Raw genomic sequence first — 17,262 nt, 5'->3', positions numbered from 1 at the left:
TCAAAAATCAATATCCTATCAATCTGGGCGTATCCAAATAATCAAATCGGAACTGTGCCCCGGATAATAAACTTGTTATCCATCTTTCAAGATACGGATTCTACAAGAAACAAGTCTCGCAATCGACCACAATTATATGGACGTATCTACTAAGGTTGAATACATACTAATTATGTAAAACCTATTATAAAGATAAAAAATATAATACTGAAAGGGAAAAAACAAGACACCAGAAGTTTTGATAACAAGGAAACCGCAACGACAGAAAAAACCAGGGACCTCGTCCATATTTGAACACCAAACTGTATTAAGCCGCTACAGACACTAACATGCTATCAGACTTCAGACTGGAATATAGTTGAGATAGAATCTACCTTACAAGTGATTCAGCTACCGTCGCGCTCTTTACGTCTCTTGAACCTCGCAAGGCAATTGATTCCTTTAGATGATGTCTTTTACAACCAAGAGTTTCTTCAACCTAAGTGAAGACTTTTGATACCAATCTATCTCTAACAGATAAACCTATTTGATTTCCCTTTAAATCAAAGATCAAGGCTTGAAAATATGTTTGTAACAGACAAATCTAGCAAACCTCACAAATCCGGAACACTTACACTTACTTAGATGAGAATCATGGATTCTTTACCACCTCAAAAGAACGATCTTCAACTTATCAATTAAGAATAGTTTTCAGATATCCATCTTGAGGAATCACAAAGTATGAGACGAAGATAACTTTACGATTACTATCTATCTTGCCTGAAAGAGATTACGAGAACATCGATAACAGAAAAGAAAGATCAGGATACACAAACTATCAAGGTAAAAAAATTCGGACCTGGCTTCTCGAATCCCCAAAGCGAAGATTTTTAGTCGTAAACCTAATAACGATTCACAGAGGAAACTTAGGTCAATAGAAGATAACTCTAACTATCAACTAGGATACAAGGTGTCAAGGATTGAATTTATCAGTTGAAAGAGCATCTGTATTTATAGTTTTCAGGAATGAGGTTTACTTAGAATTTAAGCTAAGATAACTTGAGATTCAAGCAAACTCTTTCTCTGTTTATCAGAAGTTCTGAATTTCTCTCTTTTGATGTTTGAAACATTCCAAAATGGTAAAATCATTTACATGGGAAATTTTCAATTGATCCACAAATTAATTCTTGAACAATAAATTTTTTAGAACTAATATTGTTAAGGACCTTTGAACATCTATGCTTGAATCATATTTCGAGATATTTAACAAGACAAGCTTGACTCGAAATTGAAAAAGCAGGGGTCTAACAACCTCACCCAATATTTCTCTTAGCAATCTGTATGGACTAACTCCAATATACTTTCAAGAGAATCAACTAGACAGTTAGACTCAATCTCAAGAAAAGTATATCAAATAGTTAAATCTCAATCTCTCAACTCAAACCAAAAACAAACAAATAAGAATTTGCGAGCCTGATTGAATATAAGAGAAATAAATTGAACGGTACCAAAGACCAATGTTCAAGGATCAATCAATTTCAATCAATAACCAAAGGTTGGATTTACCAATTTGATCGATTCAACGCACAATCTGTGATATTTCAATTATATAACAAAATATAATGCGGAAAAGAAATAACACAGACACCAGAATTTTTGTTAACGAGGAAGCCGTAAATGCAGAAAATCCCCGAGACCTAGTCCAGATTTGAACATCGCACTGTATTAAGCCGCTGCAGACACTAGCCTAATACAAAGCTGACTTCGGTCTGGAATGTAGTTGAGCCCAAATCAATCTCACACTGATCAAGGTACAGTCGCGTTCCTTACGCCTCTGATCATAACAGGATACTACGCACTTGATTCCCTTAGCTGATCTCACCCACAACTAAGAGTTGCTACGACCCAAAGTCGAAGACTTGATAAAAAAATCTGTATCACACAGAAAAGTCTATTGAATAGATAAATCTGTCCCCCACGGATATACCTACGAGTTTTTGTTCCATCTTTTGATAAATTTATCAAGGTGAACAGGAACCAATTGATAACCCGGACTTATATTCCCGCAGAACAGGATAATATTATCAATCACCTCACAATCATCTTAATCGATTAACGAAACAAGATATTGTGGAATCACAAACGATGAGACGAAGGTGTTTGTGACTACTTTTCAATCTTGCCTATCAGAGATATAAATCTCAAGCCAATCTTACGATTGTACTCAATCACGCTAGAAAACAGCAAGATCAGATCACGCAACTACAGAGAAAATAGTTGGGTCTGGCTTCACAATCCCAATGAAGTCTTTAAGTCGTTAACCTACAGGGTTTCGTGAAAAACCTAAGGTTAAAGGAGAATCGGCTCTAGATTATACAACTAGTATCACACAGGATGTGTGGGGATTAGGTTTCCCAGTTGCTAGATGAAAATGCGGGGTTCTAACAACCACACCCAACAATTCGTTTGGCAATCTGAGAGGACTTACTCCAATATACTTTCTAGAGAATCAACTAGACAGTCAGACTCAATCTAGAGTAAAGTATATCAAAGAGTTTAATATCTCTAACTCTTAATTCAATCCGCAATCATCAAATAGAAATCTGCGAGCCCGATTGAATAAGAAGAGTAACTTGAACGGTACCAAAGACCAATGTTCAAGTGTCAATCAATGTAAATCAACAACCCAAGGTTGGATATTCTAATTGATTGATCTTAACGCACAACCTGTGAAATTTCAATTATATAACAAAATATAATGCGGAAAAGAAATAACACAGACACCAGAATTTTGTTAACGAGGAAACCGCAAATGCAGAAAACCCCCGGGACCTAGTCCACATTGAAAAACACACTGTATTAAGCCGCTACAGAAACTAGCCTACTACCAATTAACTTCGGACTGGACTGTAGTTGAACCCTAATCAATCTCACACTGATTCAAGGTACAGTTGCGCTCCTTACGTCTCTGATCCCAGTAGGATACTACACACTTGATTCCCTTAGTTGATCTCACCCACAACCAAGAGTTGCTACGACTCAAAGTCGAAGACTTGATAGACAAATCTGTCTCACACAGAAAAGTCTATAGGATTGAATAAATATGTCTCCCACGAAATACCCAAGAGTTTTTGTTCCGTCTTTTGATAAATCAAGGTGAACAGGAACCAATTAATAACTCGGACTTATATTTCCGAAGAACAGCCTAGAATTATCAATCACCTCACAATAAACTTAATCGACTAGCGAAACAAGTTATTGTGGAATCACAAACGATGAGACGAACGTGTTTGTGATTACTTTTCTATCTTGCCTATCGGATATAAAATCTCGATCCAATTATTCCAATTGTACTCAACACGATAGAAACAACAAGATCAGATCACGCAACTACAAAGATAATAGTTGGGTCTGGCTTCACAATCCCAATGAAGTCTTCAAGTCGCTAACCTACAGGGTCTCGAGAAGAAACCTAAGGTTAAATGAGAATCGACTCTAGTTATGCAGCTGGTAACACACATGAGGTGTTGATATTAGGTTTCCCAGTTGCTAGAGTTCTCCTTTATATAGTTTTCAAATCAGGGTTTGCAATCCAAGTTACCTTGGTAACATAGCATTCAATAATCATCGTTAGATGAAAAACCTGATTCAACCAAGCTAATATCTTTCAATCGTTAGATCGAACTTAGCTTGTTACACACAAATGAAATGTACCCTCATTTAGGTTTATGTAACCGTACCTAAACGTGTACACCATGTTTTTCACGAATAGTTAACCGAGGTTAGCCATATGATTACTCTCATATCAACCTTATTCATCTCAACCATAACTAGTTCAAATGACTCAAATGAAACTAGTTAAAGAGTTGTTCAATTGCTATAGAAAACACAATTGAAACCAAATCGGTTTGATTCACTTGAATCAATCATGAACATTATAGCCACGGTTTGCAAAGATTGCATTTCTTATGATTTAAATGTTTAAGTTCATGAACTGACCGATTTGACAAAGTAACCAGCTTAAGTATGCGTACGGGTATACGTACTTAAGCAACCAGATTTGAGTTTGTTTCGTTTCCAAACTCCGCAGAAATTTTCGGTTTGAAAACTTCTGCTAGTATGCGTACGGGTACGCATAATTAAGGTGATTAGTTAAGAGTTTGTCAAAACCAAACTCAATAGAATTTTTCGGTTCGAAAACTTCTGCTAGTATGCGTACGGGTACGCATACTTAACCTGTCTCCTTCACCAATGGCTCCCGGTTTATGGATTTATACACTAATGTGCGAATACACTATATATGCTTATATCCAAACATGGTTACATTCTCAACTCTTTAATTCAATCATTGAAACATTCTTCTATAATGACAATAGCCGTTTTCACACGCTCTTAGCATCAAAGCAATTTTCAAGATATTGAAATAATCATTATTGAAACATTCCAAGCCTACATCAAATGATTGTATCATACAAAACATGTAAGATGTTACTCGAAAATTTTCTCATGATATAAGATGAACTTGGTCGAAGCGAAAGCTTACCAACACATATTTCGAGAAATATGTAAGCGAGATATACTCAGCACGAAATCTCAAATGTGTATAGAAAAAACTATATCTTAACACGAATTATGTCTCAATATAGGAGATAGTAGAAGTAGACTTTCCAAGTGATAGATGAGTTCAAGTCTCCACATACCTTTTGTTGAAGAAGTTCCACAAGCTCCCCTTAGTATTTCTTCGTCTGCAAATGATGAACTCTGTGAAATCTAAGCTCAACTACACTATCTATGTCCTAGTCCGAGACATCTATAAATAGGCTAGAAATCAAGACTTGTAGTTTTGATCACTAACATTGAAAAACATGCTTGAGATAACAATGCATGCCAGTTCGACTGAGCAGTGCTCTAACAATCTCCCCCTTTGTCAATTTTAGTGACAAAACTATCAATACATATGGATTACAAAACAGATAGAAATTGTAGCTTCTCATCCCAATGCTTGATCTCCTTGGCATCTTCAACACGACTCGAAGTCTTCGTCACTTCCAAGTACTCCATGATCCTAAAGGTTGTAAGTTCAGCATCACAGTTGTTGAAGATCCGTAGCGATAACAATGAGAAAACAGAATTCTCTGAATCATTGTTATACAATGTCATAATATTATTACACAACATCAAATTTCAATTGTATCACAACTTTGAAAATAATACTATGGTTATGTATCACTCCCCCTTAGTCAATACTTCATCTCAACATGAAAACCACCCCCCTTACATAATGATCTGTAAACCATATGTATTTGTAGTATCACACTACACATTAATTCTCCCCCTTTTTGTCAATATAAATTGGCAAAGGTAGGAAAACTAGTGGGATCCTCATGAAATTTTCACAGAGATACTTTATGACCAAAAGAGAATACCATATCAGCTTATTTAGATGCCATCATAAAGTCGAAGCTAAATGCATTCATCAAGGAGTTTATAAAGATACAAGATAACCCCTAATATTCCACAGCCGCACTCCCCAGAAAGATTTGGCAATTAAGCACAAGTTCAAAATGAACTCTCCCCCATAAAATGTCATTCCCGAAAGAAAAACAAAGGCGACCTTAATTTCACGAGAAAAGAAGGATTTCTTTGGAAAAAATCAAATCACATGAAAACATGAATTTGAATCCAATGTATTCAATTGAATTATCCACAAAATAATTCATGATTAATCCAATCGAAAAGCACAACAAAATTAACCACAAGAAAACCTATGATTAATTCAATCGGAATTACACAACTAAATTAACCACAAAAAAGTGATCAATTCAATTGGTCATGCTCGTCATAAGAGAACTTTACGGAGCAACAACTAAACTGACCACAAGAGAATGATCAATTTAGTTGGCCATGCTCAAACATAAGGAACCTTACGGAGCAACATAGTATATGCACAAAAATGTGGATCAGAGAACGACCAATAATGCGGAATAACAAGGATTCATTCTATTTTCCATCATTATTTGCACAATGACATATAATAGACTTAATCCTTGTAAACAAAAGTTTTATCCTTTCTTCCATCAAAACAATGACATAAAAGGCTTTAACTTTTGTAATGTCAAAAGTTCATTCTATCTTCTATCAATACATTCATACCGACATAATAGAGATAACTTTTGAACAAGTATGGGACAGTTTCAGGTTCACGGACGTAAACAACATATCCCATAACAGTTTGCAATATATAAAATCATAAATATTAAAATCGCAAAAATCATCTTTCGAAAACTTAGAATTTAAATAAATAAATCTAAAAACATTGAAGATGAAAATCGTTGGATATAGCTATGTGTACTCACAATAATGGCTATTCCAAACCCTAGTTATTCTTCTAAAAACATAAAAAAGAAGATTTACTAGACAATCAAAGTTCCTTGAGAACCTCATACCTTTCAATGAATCCATCATAGAAGGTGTCACTGATTTCCTTCACTCTTCTGACCGCAGAAACTCCATGTTCGTGAGTAAGAACACAAACTTTTCGATCAACAACCCGAGCAAGTTGTCTAGCTTTGACACAGTCCATGATGAGCTTTTTATGATTTCGTATCAGAATATTTTGATTTGCAAGGATTTTGGCCTGACCATCCAAGAGTTGGTTTATTTGCAGTTGGAGATTTGCAAACTCGACCTTTGAATCGTTATCAAAACGAGTTAAATCCTTGACAGAATCATCAATCCAGGAGTTGTGGTCCTTTCTGGCAAGCATCTTCTTTAGAACCAGCTCTTGAATTGACTCACGTCCTTGAGTGTCTTCCTCCATATCAAGATGCACAATCTCTTGAGATTTTGCATATTTCTCCATATAATTTTTGTTAGGGATGGATTAATACAATATAAGATACCTATGTATTAAGAGAAGACACTTCTCATTAAGGAAACCCTATGAACTCACAGGAATAGGACACGGATGTTCACGGACTGTTCACAAGAGAAGGATGGATTTAAACTAAATCCAGTAAGAGGAAAAACACAATGTTTGTCAAATATTGCTCAATAATCCTTAGAATTAGAGCCTGAGTCATAAAACAAACTTTCATAACTTTGATTGATTGACAAAAGAAAACGACACACAATGACATACAACAAATCTTGAGACTCCCATAGTCATCATCCTTGTTCCTCTCAAGATAGATTCAAGGATAAGGTTACCTAAAGTTAGGTAAATGAGTGAGAGGTGATTTCACTGCCAAACATGGGAGAAGGGTTGTACAAGTTGTTTGACCGTTTTACTTGTATATTCCCCTTTTTCCATTGATTATAACGTATTCCAGAGGAATTAGTCATAAACCCTTTAAAAAGTCCATTTGAAGGATTTTTCTGAGGACTGAGTCTAGGACCTCTAGAAATAGGTTCCAGAAAAGGGAATTTGGAGGATTTCCATTTTCTTGATCTAGACTTACCAGACTTGTTCTTATAAACACAGGGAAAGTCTTCATGAGTGGCACAAGATTTTATACTGTAATAAGTAACATGCGACCAGTGATGATTTCCTGAAGAGAGATCTTTTTTTATAAGAACTCTGGTTTTCTGTCGGCAAGAGATTCACTGTAGATGTTGTCAGACGATTTACTCCATTGACAGTAGAAAGAAGCAAATTATGGAGAATAGAAATCTGTTTCTTTCTGGCAAAGCAATGAAGAACATCGTGATTCTTTTTCCCGCAGAACAACATCGTGGATTAGAGACATGCTTGCCTTGATCCATAATTTCTTCTGTCATATGCAGATTTTGCAAGTAATTCACAGCGGGTAATTCTTTAGAAAAACTATTCATACTAGGTAAACCCTTGTGAGAAACAGAAGAAGATGCAGGAGATGATTTTTTCATCAAAACAGAGTTTTCCCTTTTTAAGGTATTACACTGTTCTCGGGCATATTGAAGTGATGCAACAAGTTTATCTTTTTCAACACGAAAACTGTTAATTTCTGATGAATGAGTCTTGACTAGGCGTTCTTCTCTAGCTGTGTTTTTTCTGACAGTATTTTCAAGCATACTAATCTTCTTGTGTTGTAGAGTAGTTTCTTGAGCCAGTTTTTCGATACTGTTAGAGATAGATTCAACGTAGCTATAGAGTTCATGTTCCCTGTCAAGAGATTTCTCAAATTCATCAATAAGCTGATTATTGTTTTCTTCAAGAGACTTGATTTTGGCCGCTTGAAAATCAATGATTTCAGCAGAATTTTTTAAAGTTCTGGTGAGTTCCATTTCGGATTCTGACACGATCTCACAAATCTTGTTTTTCTCTCGGGATTCAGAAGAATCTACTAAGGAGTTATCCTTTGAGGAAAACCCAAGACTCTTGGTGATCCGAATCTTTGGAAGGCATATCAATATGCGTTGTCTTGAGAGATACTTTTTAGGTCCTCAGAACACAGATTACTACAAACACAGACTTATGAGGTCTTTAATGTGTTTGCCTGCTCTGATACCAATTGAAAATGCGGGGGTCTAACAACCACACCCAACAATTCGTTTGGCAATCTGAGAGGACTTGCTCCAATATACTTTCTAGAGAATCAACTAGACAGTCAGACTCAATCTAGAGTAGTATATCAAAGAGTTTAATATCTTTAACTCTTAATTCAATCCGCAATCAACAAATAGAAATCTGCGAGCCGATTGAATAAGAGGAGTAACTTGAACGGTACCAAAGACCAATGTTCAAGTGTCAATCAATGTAAATCAACAACCCAAGGTTGGATATTCTAATTGATTGATCTTAACGCACAACCTGTGATATTTCAATTATATAACAAAATATAATGCGGAAAAGAAATAACACAGACACCAGAATTTTGTTAACGAGGAAATCGCAAATGCAGAAAAACCCCGGGACCTAGTCCAGATTGAACACCACACTGTATTAAGACGCTACAGACACTAGACTACTACCAATTAACTTCGGACTGGACTGTAGTTGAACCCTAATCAATCTCACACTGATTAAAGGTACAGTTGCGCTCCTTACGTCTCTGATCCCAGTAGGATACTACACACTTGATTCCCTTAGTTGATCTCACCCACAACCAAGAGTTGCTACGACCCAAAGTCGAAGACTTGATAGACAAATCTGTCTCATACAGAAAAGTCTATAAGATTGAATAAATCTGTCTCCCACAGAAATACCCAAGAGCTTTTGTTCCGTCTTTGGATAAATCAAGGTGAACAAGAACCAATTGATAACCCGGACTTATATTCCGAAGAACATCCTAGAATTATCAATCACCTCACAATAAACTTAATCGACTAGCGAAACAAGTTATTGTGGAATCACAAATGATGAGACGAAGGTGTTTGTGATTACTTTTCTATCTTGCCTATCGGAGATAAAAAATCTCGAGCCAATTATTTCAATTGTACTCAACACGATAAAAACAGCAAGATCAGATCACACAACTACAAAGATAATAGTTGGGTCTGGCTTCACAATCCCAATGAACTCTTCAAGTCGTTAACCTACAGGGTCTCGAGAAGAAACCTAAGGTTAAAGGAGAATCGACTCTAGTTACGCAACTAGTAACACACATGAGGTGTGGGGATTAGGTTTCCCAGTTGCTAGAGTTATCCTTTATATCATTTTCAAATCAGGGTTTGCAATCCAAGTTACCTTGGTAACAAAGCATTCAATAATCACCGTTAGATGAAAAACCTGATTCAACCAAGCTAATATCTTTCAACCGTTAGATCGAACTTAGCTTGTTACACACAAATGAAATGTACCCTCATTTAGGTTTATGTAACCGTACCTAAACGTGTACACCATGTTGGTTTACAAATAGTTAACCGAGGTTAGCCATATGATTACTCTCATATCAACCTTATTCATCTCAGCCATAACTAGTTCAAATGACTCAAATGAAACTAGTTAAAGAGTTGTTCAATTGTTATAAAAGACATAATTGAAACCAAATCTGTTTGATTCACTTGAACCAATCATGAACATTATAGCCACGGTTTGCAAAGATTGCATACCTTATGATTCAAATGTTTAAGTTCATGAACTGACCGATTTGACAAAGTAACCAGCTTAAGTATGCGTACGGGTATGCATACTTAAGCAACCAGATTTGAGTTTGTTTAGTTTCCAAACTCAGCAGAAATTTTCGGTTTGAAAACTTCCGCCAGTATGCTACGGGTATGCATACTTAAGGTGACTAGTTAAGAGTTTGTCAAAACCAAACTCAGCAGAAATTTTCGGTTCGAAAACTTCCGCCAGTATGCGTGGCGAGGTGTCGACTCGCAAACAATATTTTCTACTTCTCTTTACACTATCAAGTAATATAATGAAAGCAGATTCGTCCCAAGGGAGGTGTGTTAAGCAAAAGTTGTTATGCAGATATTCTTAGCAAGATTGTTTTGTTATAAAAATTCTGAAAATTGTAAAGTTGTATTCAAATATGAGATGGAATTGATTAAGGAATCATTCTCGACCACGGAATATAAACCAAACCGACATATAACTACGTTCTTCGCATTATCTCGTTACAAACAACCCTAGGATAATTAGTACGCTCAACTATCCCGTTATTATCTCCTAAGCTCACCGGATACGAAAGCGCTCGACTACCGATTTCTACTTATCTAAGTTACCTAGAGGTACGCTTACTAGGTATGATTCAAACAAGTGCTCTAAGTTTTGTGAGATAAGATTGTTCCTAGTGATGAATTCAAAAGCATGAATCACTTACTAGTGTCAATTTCTACATATGAGTACTTAACAAAGTCCCATCTTGTGCTTTTCTTCTCTAGACAATTAGGGTCGAAGAAAATCTAAACTAGCAATAAGATTGTGACATAACTATTTAATTTCGAACTTAAACAATTAAGGAACAATCCATACGCATTATTAGAATGGTAGAAATCAAACAATAATGAGAATAAGTGCAAGAGAACAAGCTATTCCATATCAATTATAGGTTCATATTTCGGGCTTTGAAATCACCCTCAATCAAAGATAATTTTAGCTACTCATATTTTTGGAGTTCATCATCATAATATTAAAATAAAGAAAATGAAATAATAAGCAAACCCTATTATCCGGCTCTCCTCCAAAGCTCCAAGTAGAATAATACGTGATATAAAGTTGTAGAAGACTTTCCTTTTGTAGCTCCTCTTATTCCAAAATTAGGTATAGTCTTCAAAGGTCCGATAGATGAAAGTCCACCAAGCCCATATATGAGAATACCCATGTAGAAAATATGCTTAAAAGTGTCGCCGGAGAACTGGGTCCACGCCGGAAATTTGTCGGGAAAGTTACCGGAACCCATCTCAGGTAGCCGGGAAATCAAACTGGTCGCCGGTCAACCGAGTCGAGTCAAGCAGTCAACTCAAGATCTCTGAGTCAGTCACCGAGTCAGAGAGTCAGATTCAGAATTAGCTAACTGACTTGTCTAACTGGGCTGAATGGTCTTGGCCTAGGCCATTTGCACTAGCCATAACTAATAACGCGCCATTTTGCAAAGGCCAACACCTGTGATGCTCCAAGATGGCTTGCACTCCAGCACAAACAACCACCACTGCCTAGCCTACAATCCCTCATTCCATTCTTTCTGTAACTTCACCAACTTCTTCTCATACACACATTACCAGCACCTACAGCTTAACTAAACCATTCACTGCTGCTGCAACTTCAGCTACAACCCTGCCCATTTCAGCTTCAATTTCACTTGCAGTTCAGCACAAAACCCATTTCATTTCCATGGCAGCAACAACATCAAATATCCATTCCCAACTGCGACTGCACCAGCATCATCTTATATTCCATTTCTGTCTTGCCTGTATCCACTGCAAATCTTGTAATTCTCAGCTGAACTCATTTTGTTACTCTAGTTCAGTACCACAACCATTCTGCAGCTCACCAACAACTCCAGTGTGTTGTCATAGTCCTTCTGCAACTTCATAACCCCCTAAGTCGTCACAAATGCCGCAACCTAACCACTCTGCACCTGCAATTGCTTACCACTGTCAAGTTCCTGAGCATACATCTATAAAGCATCATCACCTCAGTTAAGACCCCTCTCCTGCATCTCAACACATAACTTTGACATCCAGCACCAGCTCCTGCAATCTCATTCAAGCACAGACCATCAAGACCTCCATCTAACATCATCACAGTCCCATTCATTGCAACATTCTTTGCTCACTGCAGCATCCATGTCACAATATAACTGCATCCTCCACCTTCCATTACCAACAACACTGCATTCCAACTCCAACATCCCACTGCAACACAACACATCAGAACTGAAACACAAACACATCTCAACAGCAACTCATACCACCATCTCAAGCTGCACCTGAACTGCACTTGGTACCTGAACCTAAGCATTCATCTAAACCAGCACTTCCCCCTGCCATTACTTACACTTGCCATTTTTTGTGGCTCTTGTCACTGGAATCTACAACACCCATTGCAGCAAAATGCCAAGAACATCTCCATCGGAATTTCGCAGTAGCACCAACACTCTTCCATTCACAGCCATCTAGCCATGGCACCAATTCCATTTCTTCTCACAGATTCACCACCTGCAGTAGCAGCTATCACACACCATTTCAGGTCTTTTTTGTTGTCTCGGTACCAACACCACATAACTCCTTGTTGGTTCCTTTCTTAGATTCAAATCAGTAACATCAACAACCATCAGAAACTCATTTTTCAGTTTCAATACAATCAACCATTATCCCTTATAATTCCCCTTGAATTTCTCGATTCACACTGAGTTCATCTGGCTCTCAATCAAACCCCATTAAGAAAATTCATCTTCTTCTCAATTCGAACAATCACCACAAATTCTTCGAGAATACATCATCAGATTCAAAACCCCTCTTCTTGCTTCAAACCACAAACCCTACCAACTATTTCACCACAAACCCCTCATCAATTCCTCCACCAACAGAAGCTCTCCAATTAGCAGCATCATCTTCTCATCTCCCTAATTCCTCTGAATCTCTATCACCAACTTTGAGACAGCAACCATCAGCGCCTCTCTCATTTCTCAAATTCAGGCAAAACAAATGATAAGAGAGAAGATAAACTTCTCTGACTTTTAGGGTTGTGTAGGAGTGGAAAAGACACAGGCACCCATCGATGGATACGGGCCACCTGATGGCAGCCCATTAACTCTCCTTTGAACCAGAGCTAGCAGCCCCTTATCGTTGACTTGACTCCGCATATCACTCATCGTTGAACGCTTTCACCAACCTTGCTCCAAATGAATGCTTCCTTCTTTCTCGAATTCTTCCATCAACAACGTCCGTCTCTTACTTCTCAGATCCACTTCTTCTCTTCAATGTCTCTTCATCACTAAAGCTGCCATGCTTTTCAGACAGAAATTGCATCACTAAAGTCGACATGCTTTTCATACAGAGATGAAGAAATAAAAGCAAATAATGATAAATAGTTCGCCTCCAACACTTTTGCCATGTTTCTTCTTCTTTTGTTCAAATGACTCCAAAGTACCTAAACACTCAAAAGCAAACATAAGATATATAATTTACAAGAAAACTTAGCAAAGAAAGCATAAACAATAGATAAATATTAAGGTGTTTTAGACACCTATCAATGCGTACGGGTACACATACTTAACCTGTATCCTTCACCAATTTCGTATACACACATATGCATACACTTGGCTCCCGGTTTATGGATTTATACACTAATGTGCGAACACACTATATATGCTTATATCCAAACATGGTTACATTCTCAACTCTTTATTTCAATCATTGAAACATTCTTCTATAATGACAATAGCCGTTTTCACACACTATTAGCATCAAAGCAATTTTCAAGATATTAAAATAATCATTATCGAAACATTCCAAGCCTACATCAAATGATTGTATCAAACAAACCATATAAGATGTTACTCGGAAATTTTCTCATGATATAAGATGAACTTGGTCGAAGCGAAAGCTTACCAACACATATTTCGAGAAATATGTAAGCGAGATATACTCAGATCGAAATCTCAAATGTGTATAGAGAAAAATATATTGTAACACGACTTATGTCTCAATATAGGAGATAGTAGAAATATACTTTCCAAGTGATAGATGAGTTCAAGTATCCACATACCTTTTTGTCGAAGAAGTTCCACAATCTCCCCCTAGTAGTTCTTCTTCTTCAAGAGATGCACGCCGAGAGATCTAAGCTCAACTACACTGTCTATATCCTAGTCCGTGACATCTATAAATAGGCTAGAAAACAAGACTTATATTTTAATCACTAACATTGACAAACATGCTTGAGATAGCAACGCATGCGAGTTCGACCGAGCAATGCTCTAACAATCTCCCCCTTTGTCAATTTTAATGACAAAACTATCAATACATATGGATTACAAAATAGATAAAAATTGTAGCTTCCCATCCACATGCTTGATCTCCTTGGCATCTTCAACGCGGCTTGAAATCTTCATCACTTCCAAGTACTCCATGATCCTAAAGGTTGTAAGTTCAGCATCATAGTTGTTGAAGATCCATAGCTATAACAATGAGAAAACAAAATGCTCTCAATCATTGTTATACAGTGTCATGGTATTATTACACAACATCAAAGTCCAATTGTATCACAATTTTGACAACAATACTATGGTGATATTCATCACTCCACCTTGGTCAATACTTTATCTCAACATGAAAACCACTCCCCTTCACATAATGATCTGTAAGCCATATGTATTTGTAGTATCATACTACATATTAATTCTCCCCCTTTTTGTCAATATAAATTAGCAAAGGTAAGAAAACTAGTGGGATCCTCATGAAATTTCCACGGAGATACTTCATGACTAAAATACAATACCATACCAACTTATTTAGATGCAATCATAAAGCCGAAGCTAAATGCATTCATCAAGGAGTTAATAAAGATACAAGATAACCCTTAATATTCCACAGCCGCACTCCCCACAAATATTTGGCAATTAAACACAAGTTAAATATGAACTCTCCCCCATAGAATGTCATCCCCTAAGGAACATTCCAAGCCTACATCAAATGATTGTATCACACAAACCATGTAAGATGTTCCTTGGAAATTTTCTCATGATATAAGATGAACTTGGTCGAAGCGAAAGCTTACCAACACATATTTCGAGAAATAAGTAAGTGAGATATACTCATCTCGAAATCTCAGATGTGTATGGAGAAAACTATATCTTAACACGGCTTATGTCTCAATATAGTAGAAATAGACTTTCCAAGTGATAGATGAGTTCCAGTCTCCACATACCTTTTGTCGAAGAAGTTCCACAAGCTCCCCTTAGTAGTTATTCGTCTTCAAATGATGAACTCCATGAAATCTAAGCTCAACTACACTATCTATGCCTAGTCCGAGACATCTATAAATAGGCTAGAAATCAAGACTTATAGTTTTGATCATTAACATTGACAAACATACTTGAGATAGCAACGCATGCGAATTCGACCGAGCAGTGCTCTAACACTAGAGTTCTCCTTTATATAGATTTCAAATCAGGGTTTGCAATCTAGGTTACCTTGTTAACAAAGCATTCAATATTCACCGTTAGATGAAAACCTGATTAGATTCAAGCTAATATCTTTCAATCGTTAGATCGTTAGCTTGTTATACACAAATGAAATGTACCTTCATTTAGGTTTGAGTAACCGTACCTAAACGGGTATGTTTTGGGGTAAAAACTGATCTGCTGGAAATGGTAAATTTGGCTGTGCCGCCGAGAAACGAATCTAAACCCTAAACAAATGCACTGTACGTGAGTACTTTTATATTCGAGAGATCAATCTGTACAATTCTGGCCTAAAGAAATGGCCGTTCCAGTCTTGCTTCGGTGACAAAATGAAGGAGAAAGGTTAATCTTAGGGAGGGAAGTGAAGAAGGTGTTGAGATCAGAATGGCTAACTCTGAAGGTGTGGTTGTTTTATGACTTGTATCAGAATGTGGAACTCTCTTGCGGAATGTAAGTTATGAGTTCTTTTGTGTTTTTCTGGATACTTGTGTTGATAACCGTTGTTGGTTGAAATAGGTTGAAAACCTATTTATATCATTCATAGTTGTACGCACCCTGATCTCATAGGAACTGGGAATAGTCGAGTGATGGAGGAGTGGGATCGTGCAGGATGGTGAAAACCACGTCTCCACTATGAGGGGAAGACTGGGTGGTTTCGTCCCACTACTTCTCTATCATCACTAACAGCCCGCCTTTCCTGACACTTTCTTGTAATGGGCGTGTTGCATGCCGCACGCTGTATACTGCCAGACCAATACCCTGATGAACATCCCCCAGTTTGTGACACGTTTGATGTCTCGAGTATTTTCGTGGAAAATATGCAGCATGTTGCTGAGTGGGTCTTGTTTGCAAGACCTAGTTATTTTGACCAATCACGCGCAAGCCAGGCGGCGAGTGGTCATATGTTGCAAGTAAAATCATGAGACTTGCCGAAAGAAATAACATGTAATGCTTTTAAGCCAAATAATTGAATTATTTGTGAAATCGATATTTATAAAACATCGTTTATAATAAATGCATATAAAGTATCGCTTTTAAGCAAGCGGCTCAAAAATAATCGATGCTCGTGAAGCAACGTTATGTAAAGCTCGTTTAAGTTAGGCGCGGAGCTTAATGTCTTAAAAGCAACGTGACCGGCCATTTTTCGGGAAGCTTCCAGGAGTCATTCACGCGCATCAAAGGCAGGCCGTTCGGTCTTTATAGGAGAGTGACGGCTGGCTATCACGGCGATATCTTATTGGTTGCCTAAAATTAGATCTGGTCCAGTCAATTCGGCTAGCGAATTTTAACGACCGAGATGATTTACGACAGTTAATGACTGTTGTTGAATTTTTTAAAATTCCTAAATGCAGCGCGACTAGCCATTTTCGGGCGACCGTCGGGTTCCATATAGGCAAGCCGCGTCTTGGCAATTGTAGCTTATGGAAGGGGGTGGCCGGTGATCATGGCCACATCTTGTTGACCGTCTAGTGGCGATCATGGATGATTACATCTTTAAGCAATCGTTTAGTGGCTTTGTTGGCATGTTAGAAGGGCTCCGATTGGCCGGAGTGTTAGTGGGACCACCGGTATGCCTGATGACGCTTTTCCGGTCACGTCAGGGAGCGGCCAGGCTTGATAAATAAGCCGGCCAAAACGTGCATCTATGATCGTTTTGAGACTGACATGGGCATCCTATGCCTAATTCCTTAAGGAATTAAGCGTGTCGACCAACCCACTTCCACTTTTAATT

Source organism: Papaver somniferum, chromosome 7 (genome assembly GCF_003573695.1).
Source record: "Papaver somniferum cultivar HN1 chromosome 7, ASM357369v1, whole genome shotgun sequence".
In the NCBI taxonomy this organism is placed as follows: domain Eukaryota; kingdom Viridiplantae; phylum Streptophyta; class Magnoliopsida; order Ranunculales; family Papaveraceae; genus Papaver; species Papaver somniferum.
Note: the sequence above shows the minus strand (reverse complement) of the source record.